At 39.1% G+C, this 15,869-nt stretch overlaps 2 long non-coding RNA genes across 4 annotated transcripts in view; both read right to left on the reverse strand.

Moving 5' to 3' along the window:
* LOC115493779 (uncharacterized) overlaps positions 1–15,869 on the reverse strand; it is a 399,735-nt gene that overhangs the window by 83,242 nt on the left and 300,624 nt on the right. The gene's annotated exons all lie outside the window — the stretch shown is intronic.
* Positions 1,781–15,869, reverse strand: part of LOC121469484 (uncharacterized) — a 28,628-nt gene continuing 14,539 nt past the window's right edge. The window contains exon 2 of the long non-coding RNA XR_005979573.2: positions 1,781–15,153. This is a non-coding gene — a long non-coding RNA (uncharacterized lncRNA). The remainder of the gene's footprint in view (positions 15,154–15,869) is intronic.

A 15,869-nucleotide genomic window follows, 5' to 3' on the forward strand; every position in this document is an offset into this window, starting at 1 on the left:
GTGTGTGGAACCCATGTGTTTTTTTCTCTTTTCAGCTAGTGTCTACTTTTTGAGGAGGCAGATCATTTCCAAGTTGCTGGGAAATTTAAAGTTTAACACATCAGTCAACAGACCATTAGCATTAGCATTTGATTTAAGGTGGGGTCCTAAAAACCGGGAATCAGGGATATACAATAGCACTGGTTTTGCCTTGCAAAGGCCAATTTCACCATAAACAAGTCACATCTTCAAAATGTTGACCTTCTCTTGACAGAATCCTCCATCCCTCCCAGCAAGTAAAAGGCCAGAGTCTGAACAAAATAACAACAAAAGCCCCAATAGTTTTCCTGTTGCCAAGAGATTTCATTAAAAAAAAAAAAAAATCCATGAAGTATTGACATATCTATTGCTTCTTCTCTTTGAAATTCTTGCTAGACAAGATTTGACTAATTTTGTTTAGTCCAGCTGGCTGAGGCTCCAGGATTGGCTACCTGAAATAATTCTCACAGCAGCATTTATCCCTTCACAGTTTGGAAATCTAGGGAAACTGCAAATTACAGTATTAAAATTCTGAGCCAGAAGAGAAACAAGGAAATAACATTTCAATTTTCAGCATGATAAAGAGGACATTTCAACCTAGCAATATTTATGATATGGTTAAAAGCTGCTCATACCACAGTGGTTGTATGTTCCTTAAATGTCAAGTCCCAGTCAATAACCTCGCTGAAAATTGACCCTGTTGGGCACGGTGCAGGAGAATTGGATGCTCTCTAGGCTATTGGTTAAAAGGCAAGAAACAGCAAGCAACTGATAAGAAGCTATCAATAAAACCTCAGTATTGTTTTGAGTTCAATTTCAAGTAATTGCCAGACATCTGAGATTGAGTCTGACAGACATGAAGAGGGCTAATGTTGGTTTCTGGTAATGAAAAGTAGATTTCTTGTTCAAAGTAGCACAATGGGGCCTAATAGTGAAATGGCTTCCCTCTCGAAAAACAAGTTGCTGTATGAGTGTAGGAATCAGTGAAGCCTGTGTTTTTTATGGATTTGTGCCCTGTGTCCTCACAGTCTTCTCCTGTGGAAACTCCTTTGTCCTTCCCTCTTCCCCTCAGCTGCCCCAGGAGCTCCAGTTTCTCTGTCATATCCCCTGTTTGCTGCTTAAAGCAACATGTGTCCCCTATTTGTTACTCCAGTGTTCATCAAAAATTCCAGGGCAGGGATGGGTTTCCCCCCCCCCACATTTTTTTTCCCTTTTTTTCCTTCTCTGGATTCATAATAGAAATTTTGCTGGCACAAAATATGTCATGTCAAATGTTTTTCAAGTGAATTCTCTGTAAAAGTGGCAGCTCTCTTCACAAAACTGGGGCTTCCTTGGTACCCTAAGTTAGAGCAGAGATGTAAATGGTACATTTTGCCTCTCCATAGGCAGATTAAATGCACATGAGGAGTTACAGTAGCAAGATTGAGAAAGGGTTGTTCGTTAAGTTGCTCTTAACATAATTATATGTGATCATGTGTTGGAACACTCTTTTAATATTATTTAACACACTCTGCAAAATAATTTGTCACAACGTTCTTCAGTGGTGCATAATTCAGGCAAAAAATCCTTAAAAGTATTGTCTTTCCCCCTTCTCATGCTGCTAGCTAGGAGCTTGCCAGAACACAAACTTCTGGCAGAAATTGAGCATATAATAGCAACAAAATCATTGAAGGAAATTGCAGTCTTCAGGAGGCTTTCACTTCCCACACATCACTCCACGTCAGTTTTTGGGCAGAGTTCTCTTGTACTTTGACCCTGTAGATTTTTGGGAGGAGAACTCGGAGGCAGTGGTGCTAGCAGGCACCTGAGGTTCAGTGTAAGGCTCAGTCCTGAGGCTGATTTAGGACTTGGTGTTCAGACTGCCAAAAAGAGGGGCTGAAATTGCTGAGGCAGTGCCCTTACTACAGTTACATCTTGACCACCAAGTCGATACTCAGTGACATTTAAAAAATTTTTCTTGTCCAATTCCTCATGGAGACAGGTAATAATGTAAAATTAAAGATGCATTTGGAATCTGTTGAGGTGGGTTTTTTTTTCAATTCTGCCCTTTTTGGGAGGATTCTTCTTAGCTTTATTCTATTACTTGCCCTCTGCCCTGGCTATTAGCTGGGGTTAGACTCCTGCAAAGTGCACACATTGATTATAGTGAGGGATTGTGATTTAAAAAGTGCACACTGATCCTCTGGCAAGAAATGGTTCATTTGCAGGTGAATTTTCCTGCCTTTTACTGAGTATTCAGGACATTTTTTTAGAAAGGTTTACTATGGAACAGGAAACCAAGAGTAACTGGACCTACCTGATGATTAGTCCCATTTATAGGGCTGATGTTACAGCTGACTTGATACTGCAGCAATGTGATTTATGTTTCCAAATAATCTCTCTTTCTGCAGGTCTCTGCATATGACTTTCCTCCCAGTGCCAGAATTCCTGATCTAATTTCTCTTCCTCAAAAGTACACAGGCCTCATCTTCAGTTCTTTGGAGAAAAATTATTCCTTTGTTTCCACATCTGCTATGAGACTTTTTTATACTTGGATTTTTTTTTTTCTTGTTATGGCCAAGACATTCTACTGTGTTAAAAGACAGAGGGCAGGAATCATACAAAGGGTGAAAATTCAATCTGTACCTTCTCTCTGGAAAACCAAGCTTTACTGCTCAAATAACTAAGCTTTCTTCTTCATCTCTCTGCTGAGGTCTCGTATGTGCTGAAGGCAAGCCCAGGTCTGAGTGTGAAGATGTGCAAATCTCAACTACTGCACAAAATTTCCTTTGAGCTTTCAGCCCAGAAGTCCTGTTAGATGCGAGTTCTTAATGAGGTATCCTAGTGATATCCTAGTGATAACCTTGCAACTGAAGCTGCCTAACTGCTTTATTGGCACTGCCAATATATTTCCTTTTGCCTGTTGGAGCTCACCTCTTCTGATGGGGTCAGGAGTGGCAGTTTCTGCTATTGCTTTTGATGTGCTTTTTTTTTTCTTTTTTACTACTTTCATGAGCTTGACATTTGGAGATTCTAGTTCTAATCTTTCTCTTGACATGAATGTAGATAGATGTGGTTATTTGCCTGTGGAAATCACTGTGCTAAAATTCATGGTTACTTTTAAGGTCAACTGACATATCCTGAAATCACACCTGCCTCGAGCTGCTTCCTACATGAACATGCTGTGCTAAAACATATAACATTGTGCAGCCTGAAGACTTTTAAAATCTTTTTAATAGCAAAGAGTGGCTTGATCAAGGGAAGATTTGTGATGTGAAAATAGCTCCAAATGTGATGGAAAACCAGATTTTCTTAGTGAAAGATTCTCAGTGCCTGTAATTTGCAGAAGAGAACTGGATAGAAAAGGAGCCACTTAGTACCTGCCTCATAAGAACCCAGTTAGATGCACCCTTGCCTTTGGGTTCAGATCACTCTGCCCTATGTAAGATCAGGAGGCTACACTACAGTGGGAATTAGCCTAATAGAAATACAAAGCCTAACCAGCCAGGAAGTGCCAGTTCCAGGCTGAGATGTAGCAGGTTTCAGAGAGGATTAAGACCACACTTTATTCTGGGTAGTGGTATCTGCCTCCACACTGTGCCTACACCCCTGATCTCAGTGGAGGAACATGCCATGTGAATATCATTTGGCCATTACTTCTTGTAAGGTCAGTCTAAGCTGGATCGATTTGGGTGGTATGAGTAGAGAGTGAATTTTGCTTTTTAAATGCATATTTGAAAGATATTCAAGTAATTTGAACTGCATGGGCCTGAGAAAGAGGTTTTGATGTCACTTGTCTATATTCCCAATACTCCCAATGTTTGTCACTTAAGGAAGTATTCTGATTTAATAAAAAATGTTTATTTTTTGATGGAAATAAACAGGAAGAAAATGAGAACCTAGGGTAACAAGAACATCCTCCACTTTTGATCTTCATTAGTAGTTTGATTCACACTCAGTTAAGTTTCAGTCTGAGATCTGGAGACAAGTGTTCTTCATTCTCAGCTCCATAGAGTGTGAGGGAGCCATGATAAAATAAGTCTCTCTGTGGGGTATTGTTTACCGAGGGCTGCCACTCGTCCTGTGATTTATATGGCCAGCATAGATGTGATGGGAAAGACAGTGTCATTAGTTTGTTTTCTTTCTTCATCAAAAATACTTGCAGAGGAGTTCTGGATTCAGTCTGACCCCAAAGCATTTTTTGTTTCTTCAGGGGAATTTTGATGTTCACTGAAAGCAAAGCTATATATAGCACAAAGAGCTATAGGAAAACTTGATTGTGGTGAGGGTAATTCACTCACTTGAGGCTCTGCTTCATGGGGTGCTTTCTAATGGGGTCCTGCAACCCTCTTACCATCATCACACTGTGAACACTTAGAGTACTTAAAAGAGTCTGTTCCCATGCATGTGCTGGTGAGGTGTCCCATCAGCAAAGCTCAAAGCAGACTGAGTATAAAAAAATCACCAAGACAGCAGAGATGGCCTTTTTATTTGTTTTTGTTCAAACTGTGTTTCTTCTCTATTACTTTTTATTTTTTCACAGAGGGACCTCAAAATGCATGGGTGTAAGCAGGACTCAGGGAAAACATTCCTGCTTTTCTCTGTTCTAGAAGCAGCCTGTATGGTATGCCAGCCTAGCTTTCTATGGGAAGAAAATGGAAAAAAAGGAAGCTGTATTGAAGTTTATCTGTATTCAGTTTTCTCCTTCAGGAATGCTTATCCCAAACCTTAGAGCCTCTATTTCCATGAAGCTAATCTATCCTGCTAATAGCCATGTGGAGCAACAAATTGCCTTCTTGCCCAAGTGGATAGAATGCATTCAACCTAATCACCATCCAGCTAAAGGAGTTCAAATTAATCTTTCCTGGCTGCTTTTTTTTATTGCTCACTTCCCCCCAGTTTCCTGTCCCCAAAAGTACCCATTCCACTTTGATCCTCTTCTTTTTCTTACACTTAAATGAAATGTTGGCATTTGCCCTGAAAATTATGGGAATATTTTCATGTTTCTTTTCTTCTGCACACATCCAAACTGGTGTTGGGAAACCCTATGAACCAGCCTAAGGAAGCTCTGTCACATTCACTGTGGCATGTTTGACAGAAACTCTGGAGAGAGTGATATCTTCCAAAGACAATTTTCTTTAATTTCTCCATATTCATACAGCTTCCCTGCAGGCACAAAGAACTTCCCAGAGCTCCTGGAGTAATAAAGGACACCAGGATGAGCCTGCTTATGATAGACAGTTCATTTCCTGGTTTTACTACATTTTCTAGTAGCCCTGAAAAGAGACATGAAGAAGCCTTTGAACTTTCACTAGGGGTTATCTCCCATGGGCAGGGCTTTCTGTTGTTCTAGGAGCAATCCTTCCCACGTGCAGCTGTCCGTGGTGGCCAGCATGAAATACCCGTCAGTCCAGCCAGATCTCTAACAATGCATTTCACCAACAAAAGCAGAGCCTTGCATCTGTGGCAATTTTCTTTGATCAACAGTTGTTAATCTTATTACTTTAAAGACTTGCCTTCTTAGGATTGGTGAGTCAGTAATTTGAGTACACTTTATAATCCAATCTAATAGAAGTCAATTATGAAAAATAAGAAATGAGAAAGGAAGCAAGGTTGCTAGGTTCATTTCTCTTTGGATTTGTCATGAGCTGATCTAGAGAAGGCAGAGAAATATTTTCTTCTAGCTAGCTTTGAATATAGTTGTGAATACAACTTGGGTTTTAGAAATTCAGTCTCTGTCAGCTTCCTATCATGTCAGCTTGCATGTGAATCCTGATGAGGTATCTTTTGGTATAATTGTTTGTTTCCTTTTTTTAGATGTTACTTTGCTTCAGAGATTTAAAAGTTTAGTTTATAATAAGAGCTTAATTGGTCAGATGTACAAAAAGAATATATTAAATAATCTCTTTGCTCTTTGTAAAAATCTTTCAAAAGATCCACTGGATTTACAGAAAAAAGTTGCATTTTGACAACATATAAATATCTAGCTGCATAGGAAGCTGTGTATGCTACAGCACTGATGACTGTTCTTGAAGAATTTGGTTTTCAGTAAGTCTCCATTTTATTTACTTTTCCACATGAGGGCACTTGCATGTAAAAATGGAAAGAAGAGTATGTACCATCCCTTCCTATTACTTGCAACATGGAATTAAGCAAATTTCACAAATGGACGTTTTCTCCAGATCAGACCCTGGATGTATCATTAATTCTGTAAGATTTTTTTTCTTTTGTGGCCTTTTCTTCCTTGAGGAATTGCTGAACACAGTGCTTGGATATAAAGGTTTATGTTTAACACTTGGGCTATTTGCAAGGCTATTTGTAGAAAGACATATAGGTGGGATCAGTGATCATATATCATAGCCACAGAATGTCATTAAAACTCAACCTTTTTGTAGTGCAGTGTTGTGAACGTTTATGATCAGGCTGTAACAAGAAAAGTGAGATAATGTTAATGAAGCTGAAGGTATTTAGGATATTGTCATCTACTTAGACATGATGCAAAAGAGAATTTGCTTCTAAAAGGAGACATTCAATATCTGACCTTCAGTTAATGTATAGTTTTGGGGTAGAGAGGAGCTGAAAAAGGAGAAAGCAAATTATGGAAGCAGATAAGCCCTAACCTGGTCTCAGTCCATCTTTCATTCTTGATGTAAATTTAACATCACAGCATCCTAAGGATCTTACTGTATTATCACAGTAGTATTCACATTTTCAACTTCACAACTCTCATATGTGTGACCTGGATATTAGTAGTATTGTAAACATGCTGTACATACTGTAAAAATACTACATAGAACTGTGCACTGTTAAACTGCTGCCTTCCACATAAATAAACATCCAGCCTTCAGTTGCAAGTGAAATCACAGCAAGACACTTTATCTTGGGAGAAAGCGCCTACCCTCAGTGCTTGAATGATATGGGTATGCTCTTACTTGCTCTGAAATCCTGTTGGGTGAGGCAGTTTTAATGTTACTTATTATCCTAGATGTTGTCAATCTGGAACTCAATGCATCTCCTGAGAAGTAGTTTGAGAAACAACCCTTTTGTTAAACCACAACATTTTTTTTCCATGGGTATCATTGATAGTTTGATTTTTTTTTAAATAGCAAAGATGAGCTGCACCTGAGATCCACCATTTTAGTTTTACTGATTTGTAGTTTGATGTGATAATATGAACTAATAAGAAGCTTGGACACACAGCTGCGAGGTAAAGTTCAAATTAGATTCAGTCAGAACTTTGAATTATTAGTAACACAGAAAATTATTTTATATTTGGCAAAAGTTTTAGTAGAACTGTGATGACTTTTAAGCTAAGAGAGATAATATTTTTTGTTTTCACATGAATGTAGTTGCAACATAATTTAATTCACGTATTGGCAGCTTAAAAGAAATTCAGCATTCAGAGGGCGGAAAGATGCACTCAGCATGCTTCTAGCACACTAGTATTAGTAACTTCCCTCTGCTGGCCTTCAGCTCCCATATCCTGGTGTGCTGCTGAGGAACTATTAGGAATGATGGTGCACGCCATCAATGAGATGTGCTCATTGGTTTAATTCAGTAAATGAATGTGCTTCCATTCAGATGAAGAGGAGGCATAGCAAGGTTAAGGACCTTTTTTTTGGAATTATTTTATTAAATTCCATTGGTTGCTTTGACTTCTAACCTGTAAATTGTAGCTCATCATCCTGTCAGTTGCCTCTGATCTAGGCTCATTTGAACTGACTTACAGAACTGTAATTCCCACCACTGTTTATGTGATACGGGCATACTGGTCACATCTTACCCTTTCTAGGAAATATTAAATATTGCAAAAACTAGAGATTATGGATGCTTTCTTTACAGGGAAATCTCCTTTTCTCATTCCTTCTTCAGTGAAAAAGAAATACACAGATAATTGGTCTATATTGTCCATATAATAAAATGTAGATATTATGTTGGTCAGGCATTTATTTTGCTTTACTGTTTGGAGTTGTGGGGGAGGAGGCATGGGTGGGTTGTTTGTTTGTTTGTGGGGGTCTGTTTATTTTTGTTTTGGGGTTTATTTTTTTGTTTCTAAGACTAGGTTGAGGCAGTGTTGTATTAGTCTGCGCATGCAAAGAAAGAGAAAATGCTGCTGGTAGTGGGGCTAAAACTTGATGTCATTAACTTGTCTCTCCTGAAAAGGCAGATTCCAAAACCACAGTTTGTCAGCATCTGTTGAGGTTTGCTGTTGGTAATGAGCGCTGCCAGTGAGAGTGTCACCCACAGAAACCCAGCTCAAACTCTGTCAGGTACAAACATGCTGGCCCTAAAGTGAATATGGTGAATTTGCACTCTAACTGCTCAGTCTCTGTCTTGTCCCACCTTCCCAGATCTGGAAAGCAGACATTCCTGTGTAATATATGTATATAGTAGCTTGCATGACAGTGCCAACATTTTGAATGCAAAGAAATACAAGCATTTTTCTTCTAGGTCCTTATGGGTCTAGTATAAAGGATGTTGAGAGCTACATGTTGTGGCCATGGCAGCATGTAATGTCATGAATATGCCCCCATCACACATGACTTCTTGATGGTGTCTAGGAAGCTTTATTTAAAAAGAAGACAAAATGTTCAAGCTCTTGCTTAAAAAACAAAAGGAAAATAAATGACTTTGTCTGTAAGCTCAATGAGCCATATTTTTGACTTACAAGCAGTGAATTAACTGCTAAATAAATGGGTTGACACAATTGGAAGGTAAATTGTAGGGAGGGGAAAGGAGAAGAAGGGAAATAATGTGAAGAACTTTAATTGTTCACAGTAGGTTGAACTCTTACCCTATGGCACACTGACAATAACTCCTTACAAACCCTTCTCGTAGTAGTCAGTGGGGGTACCAGAAGAGTATTTGAGTTTGAATCAGGCACGCATTGCTGCAATAAAACTCCTGGCTGCCCCCACACCATGCTTTTGTTCTTACTGTTGTGTGGTCTTGGAGTGTGCAAACTGGATTATTTGGATGAAACTCAATTGCAGCATGCGCTCCAGCAGTACACTATGTGTGATCCAACTGTCCACAGTATTCATACCTTTGGGATCAAGCTAGTTTAAATCAGACTAGTTTAAATCAAGCTAGTTTAAATCAAACCCCACAGAAAGACATATAGTGCAGATACAGAATGCTCAGCACCATTAATTCTACTCTATAGATGCTCTTCTGGCTACAGAATTTGCTACTGAACAGCCAAAGTGTCTGTTACCACCTTTTCGCTGTTTTCACTCTTGTCAGACTGCTCCTCAGGCTCAGGAAGTACAACTGAACTGAGCTATCTGAAAGGTGTTCCAGCCAAGGTGAACATAGTCTGAGCTAGTCCTTATGAATGTGCACACAGGAGTTGTTGCATGACACATCTGTGATAATCAGAGAGAGCTTAAAACCAGAAGGTGCCAAAATGGAGAGCTGAATTGCCATCAAAAGACCACAAATGTGTGAGGGGTTAAATCTGATGACAGTTTTGTGCTTAAACTTTGCAGACTGGGCTATACAGGCTCACAGAAACCTTAAGATACAGTTCCTGAGAAGAAAATTAGGCCAGAGCACACATCATGCGTCTGACTGTGGCAGGTAGAGGAGCAAGAATAAAGAATGTACACAGTGGTTGTAGCTTCAGAATATGTGGGACTCTTCCTGGCCTAAAAATTGCATCTACATTATCAGGTTTAACCTATCATGGACCTTTCTTCCATTAATTTGTATAATTTCTTTTTGAACTCATTTATGGTTTTGGCCTTGCAAGCATCCTGGGTAATGTGTTCCACAATTTCATTATCCAGTGTGTAAAAAAGTACTTCCTTTTGCTTTAAGCCTGTTGCCTGATAATTTCGTTAGATATCTTTACTTCTTATAATAGAAGAAAGAGGGAATTGTTATTCCTCATTTACCTTTCCTAAGTAATCTTTAATTTTATAGACCTCTATTATAGCTATTTGCAACCACCTTTTTTCTGGTTTGAACAAGAAAATCCTATGCAATTTAAAAAGACCAAAACCCCAAACACACAACAATCCAACCACTCTGCATCTGCATTAGCATTTTTACTCAAAGTGATATCTGAAGTAACTACTTTAATGTACTGTACATTGCTTGGTTGCTTCTGGCTGTGCCAGACTAGCAGCTCTGATCCAGGGTTGCTATAAACATGCTCCAAGTCTTACCAGAAACAGAAGGGTCCAACCCACCACTGATTCTGCAGTCAGCTTTGGCCCCCATGTTGGGGAAGGACATTCAGCCCAGGTGATTGAACTATATCTGGCCTGAAATTATTTCCCTCCAGGAGCAGAGCTCTCAACAGCAATTGCTTTGATCTGTCAGTCTACCCTTCAGCACCCAATTACCTTCTAATGTAGATGTGACCTTATTCTTCCTGTATGGAAGTTTTATCTAAGCCCCAGTCATCCCAGTTGCCTGCTCTGCACTTTGTCTCTCAAGTCATTCATTTTCATGGTGGTGGGTGCAACACAAAACTTTTATACAATTTATACAGTACATGTATTGATGCTTTCTCTTTTTTGCCCTTGGTTTCTTTCCTACTAATTACTAACAATTTATATGCTGTTTTAGCAGATGATAGGCACTGAAGGGATGTGTTCAGAGCCTTGTCCACATGACACAACATGTTTTTCCTGAGAGGCTCGTATTCAGCCAGAACACACTGTGTGTATGTGTGCACATATAGATGCTGTTTTCTTCATGCATGGTACGTCACAACTGTCAAAATCAAATTTACTTTGCCCTTATTTTCCAGGCACTCAATATCAAGAGATATATCTGAACTCTTCGCAGACAAATTGCATTTTTGCTGCCTTGAATTATTTAGTAACATCAACATACTTCATTATTTACTGAGGCTTTCATCCTATTTTGTGAATATAGTTTCACTACACATCACTGTGCGATTCCACTAGACCTCCCTCAGTGAAATCTTGTCATATATTTCTCTGCTTTCTGTCTTTTACCAAGTCACCACCCCTCATGAGAATCTTATCTTTTGATGTAAGGCTTCATAAAAAAACCTTTTGGATATGCAAGTAAACTTTATCAATGACATTGTCCTTTTCTATCTGTTCACCCTTTGAAGACCTCCATAAATTTTGATGATGTGAGTTCCTGAAAAGCTTTGTTGGCCATACCATTATAACGAATTTATCTATATGTAAATGGATTACTTTCTTACTCACAGTTGGTGTGGAACTCAGACAATTTGCCTGTAGTTTCTGGACAAGCTCCCCTGCAGAGCCTTTTTTCAATAGTGGCAACACTTCTGTACCTTTTTGTACCCTTTTTGTACCTCTAATATGAAGACCAGTTTTGTATGTTTGACTTTCTTCAGGAGTTTGGGTATCAGCACATGAATATAAGAATTTACTAGTAATTTTGATGATGTATTTTAAATCCTCTTCTACTGACATTTTGATATTAAACAGTTGCTCAGACTCATTCCTTCAGTTTTCATGTGGAAATTCCTTAAGCTTTCCTGTAATGAAATGTGATATAGAAATTATTTGGGTTCTTGGGATTCTGGCTGAAGGCCCCTAGGTTTTGATTTGCAAAACTGCCTTAGATTTTTATTGTTAAAAAAGCTTTATGTCCCCACTAAAGTGTTATGGATCATCAAGAGTTAAAGAAGTTGCAGAGGAAAGAGTCCTGTTAGTTAAATTGTTTATTCTCCTTGTCTGCTCTGAGATCACTTTGGGGACTATACCAGATAAAGTTATCTGTGGAAACTGGGCATTCTCTTATCTCTCCTACGCCCATCAGTGAAATACCAAGATATCTAGGAGACATTTAAAAGTAGAGATAAGTTAATATTTTTTCTGCCTTTTACTTCTTTTGCCATTTCCTTTATAGAAATCTTGTTGGAACTTTTCTTACTGAGAGTATTTGTGAATAATTTTTTAAAAATCAGTATCTATACACCCAGTCAAGAACGATTAATTGACTTTCCTGGTTCCTTTGCATAAGACCATGGCTATCTACTCCCAGGACTCTCAAGATTTTCATTTTCAACTTCCTTCAATGATTCTGGGCTGCGACTTCTCATGTTGTAGATCTTTAATCATGAATTACCAGCCAGCTGGAACTGCAGGAGAAGGAAAGTTCATACATACCCTGTGCTCCAGTTAGTCACTGTGAGAAGTGCACAGGAGCTCTGCTGTTTCCGTCTAATGCTGGCAGAGAAATTACCAGCAGCTTATAACCCCAGCAAGTTTTAAGGTAAGCTTAGCAGCTAAGTGTTGATACTGGAATATTTGTCATCAGCACTCAGGGGAACCATTCACACCTCGGATTTGTATAAACTTTACATCTTAATGTGAAAAAACATATGCATCCAACACATGTAAAGCTGCATTTGAATTCAAATGAGATTAAGAAGTGGCTCCCTGACAGTCTTGCTTTTAGAAGTCTGTACCAATGCCTTGCTGATGATTTTTTTTTTTGGTCCCTAGTGATACTGAATGCCATTTACTGTGAACTGCTGAACCTGCAATGACAAAAGCAAGAACAAACCTTGGCTGCAATGGTAGGGGCCAATTTTGGCTACTGTGAATAGCTATTCCCATACATTTTTGCTATCATTGTTCCTTAGGGCTAAGTTAACAAATGGCCCTTTGTGGAACTGATATGAATCAATGGAGACACATGTAAGTGGGAGATGACAATAACTGGAGAACCTTGATGACTAAGGAGCTGATAGTTCAGGGACTCCCAAATAACAACCCAGCCATCTGGCCAGCCATTCAGTTGCTTGCTGTGAAGGCTCTGCATTTAAAAATTGAGTTATCAACTTTACAATAAAGAAACAACCACTTGAGCATCAGCTTGCAGAGCAGACAGGACTAAGGGATCCATTATTTAAATATAATAATATATTTCAGTCAGAGTTAGGAGTAGGAGGGGAAAAAGCCAGGAACTCCCCCTTACTACTCAACCTCCCCAGCATCAAGAAATGAACAGAGGTACAACTGGAATAGTTAATTTCAGTGCTTCATGTTGCTGAAGAAAAGTCAAATTGGTGGTGGTGTGTCCATTCCATCTATTCCCCACAACCTTCTCCCCCTTCCAGAAGAACTTCAGAAAGTACTGTTCATACAAAATGCAGACAAGATGAAAGGCGCTGCAAAAGCCTATACCTTAAAAAAAAAATAGACTACTGAATGTTGTTTGCTTAGGTGATGAAATAGAAACAAATTGATGGGAATAAAATAACTTCTGGAAGTAGTTAGATCAACAAAGGTCTCTCTTGGTCAAAGAACAGCCATATATGGTTTTGTGCTAAAATGGATGCTTTCTTCCTCAGTAAGCTAATAGAGCAATTTAAGACAGCTTTTTTCTCTTGATAAGTTGAACAGTTGACATGCAATTGCCAGAAAAAATAAATTCCTCCCAGCACCATTCTTACAAGAAAAAACTTTATTTACTGTGTAGAAAATTCACTGGACATTTGGTGAAGCTGATGTAAGAAAGCATCCCCTTCTGCTGTTGTGAATCCATGATCTGCTCAATGCAGATAATCCAAATTCTCTTCTTTCTGGCATTTAGCTTTACTAATGCTTTAGATCTTCCTGGGTACACACTGTAAATGTTGTCAGATGGAAGCAGCCCACCAAAATAACTTTTCTTGCTATTCAGGGAGTGAGGTACAGGTTCATTAGCCATAGCAGAGTACTTGTAATGAAAGAATAACTAATATACAAATATTGTAGGACTTGGCAAGTTTCAGGGAACTGTGTGAGAGCATGCTGTGTGGAAAAACTGGGAGGTGGGAGACATGTCCATGTGATTTCAGTGACCCAGAATATATCATTACACACAGAAACATATAGATGTATATGCACATGCCTGCCATCAAATGTCATTTATATAAATGTCATTTATAACAGCCAAACAAAACCTTAGACAGGAATGTGCCTTTCTTGTTCTTGAGGAAAAAACACACCATTTTTTTTAGTCTCATAAATTATTTGTATGCTTTATGATTACAACAGATATACATTTACTGTGTATGTATTATGCTTCAATGGAAAAGACAGGTCCCACATCAAGATTGAAAGTGAATCTCACTTCTAATTTCATCCCCACGATCTATCAGTCAGCAGTAATTGCCAGTTATGAGACTGAGGCACACAGTTTCAAATTTGAAAAATCCACAGGAGCTGTAAGGATGGCTATATTTTGAGCCTTGTGGTTGTGACTGCTTCCTCACATCTTGTCGAACCTTGAGGATGTTCCTTATCGGTCTTTCCTGAAAGATGAGGGTCCGATTTTTGGTGGTATGCTGGCCAATTCTGTGACAAGAAATCAATAAATCTGGTTCTCTTCCCTTCTCTCCAGGTGAGATATAGGCTGTTCTTTTTCCTTTGGAAACCTGTTTCTCATACAGAGAAAAGTGAAAAGAGAGAGTGGGTGAACAGACACAGGGAAGTGCAGAGGCTTCAGAGACATATTTTTTTCCTTTTCTCAGCAAGGTATCATCTGTTCCTCAAAGTACTTTATTTTCTCTTCAGCTTGCTTGGAAACATGGTCCAGACAAGGATCAGATGGTTTTTGTCAGCTCCAGGATGGATTATTGAGTTGTGTCATGTCTGAAGCTGAATGTGAACATAACATGCAAGTTTTGGCTGTTATAGAAGTTGGCTGTGCACTTGCTAAAGAGTTCAAACTTGTGCCTTACTGATTCCCAGAGAGCTTCCGGAAGAACAAAAGGTTCAAGCCTTTGCTACATAGAACACACCACCTTATTTTAGGAGCTCTCCTTTTCCTGGTCAGCAGATTTCAAAGCCAAAGGTTAGGTGTGAGAGGCCTGGGAATCTCCCTTCAGAGAGATCAAGGGAATCATGAATCTGCCGTGCTGCATGAAGCGCTGAAAAAACAGGAGTTATACTTGATGAATATTTGAGAAGCATATTTCTTTGATGCCTGCAGATCAGAAAGTTCTTTTATTCCCATGAATTCTTCACCCCAAACACAATTTTGACTTTCTAAATGCCAAGGTGCTAGGCACCACAAAGAATATTGCTGTTGTGATTTTATGCTGATGGTGGTTTGTCGATGATGGGCAGCAAATACACGACTCTTCTTAATGTCGAACATTGATACTGAGCCTCCTTATGTAATCTTCTTGTGCTTAAATTTGGTCTCCTGTGGAAACAGGCATTGTAGAGGCTCAGAACAAGGATAGGGAATTGATATGCTTAAGGATGGGAAACCCTTTTAGTCCTTGTTTCAAAGCTTAAAGGAAAAACACAGAGGATAAGAGAGAGTCTTCAGAGTCTATGTTCTGGCCTAAGGCAATGGAACAACCTTATAATAGGCTCTTTTTTTTTTTTTTTTTTTTTTTTTCCAGGCACCCTAGTAACATAAATTACTTCTGTTCTGTCACAAGAACACACTGGGGATGTGTCCTGTAGGATACCACAATCTCAAGGCATGACTCCAAACGGCAATGGAAAACCACACAGTGCCTCACAGAGTTATTAATGCAGCTTGTGTCACACCCAGAAACAGCCAGATATAGAAAGTGCCATGGCAAATTACAGCCATGAGGAGCTTTGGCAAAAATGTGGCTTGACAACTGAGCTCTTTGTCACAACAATTTCCCTAAAACTACCCATCGAAGATTAACAGACTTGCTTTTTTTCACATTACTATCAGGAGGATACCTACTAATCTCAGTGGCTGAGTGTTTCTGGGTCTTGTGAATCAGTAGTAGCTATTGAGGGCTGAGACATACAGCCAACAGAGTCAAACTACTGTGGTTTACTCAGTATTTTACCAGGTGTAACAGACTGTTATGTGACCTGTTTAAATAGTGCTGCAAACACACTCTTCTGATTGAGACACACATAGGAAAGGCT

The sequence above is a fragment of the Taeniopygia guttata genome, chromosome 2 (assembly GCF_048771995.1).
Source record: "Taeniopygia guttata chromosome 2, bTaeGut7.mat, whole genome shotgun sequence".
Lineage (NCBI taxonomy): Eukaryota > Metazoa > Chordata > Aves > Passeriformes > Estrildidae > Taeniopygia > Taeniopygia guttata.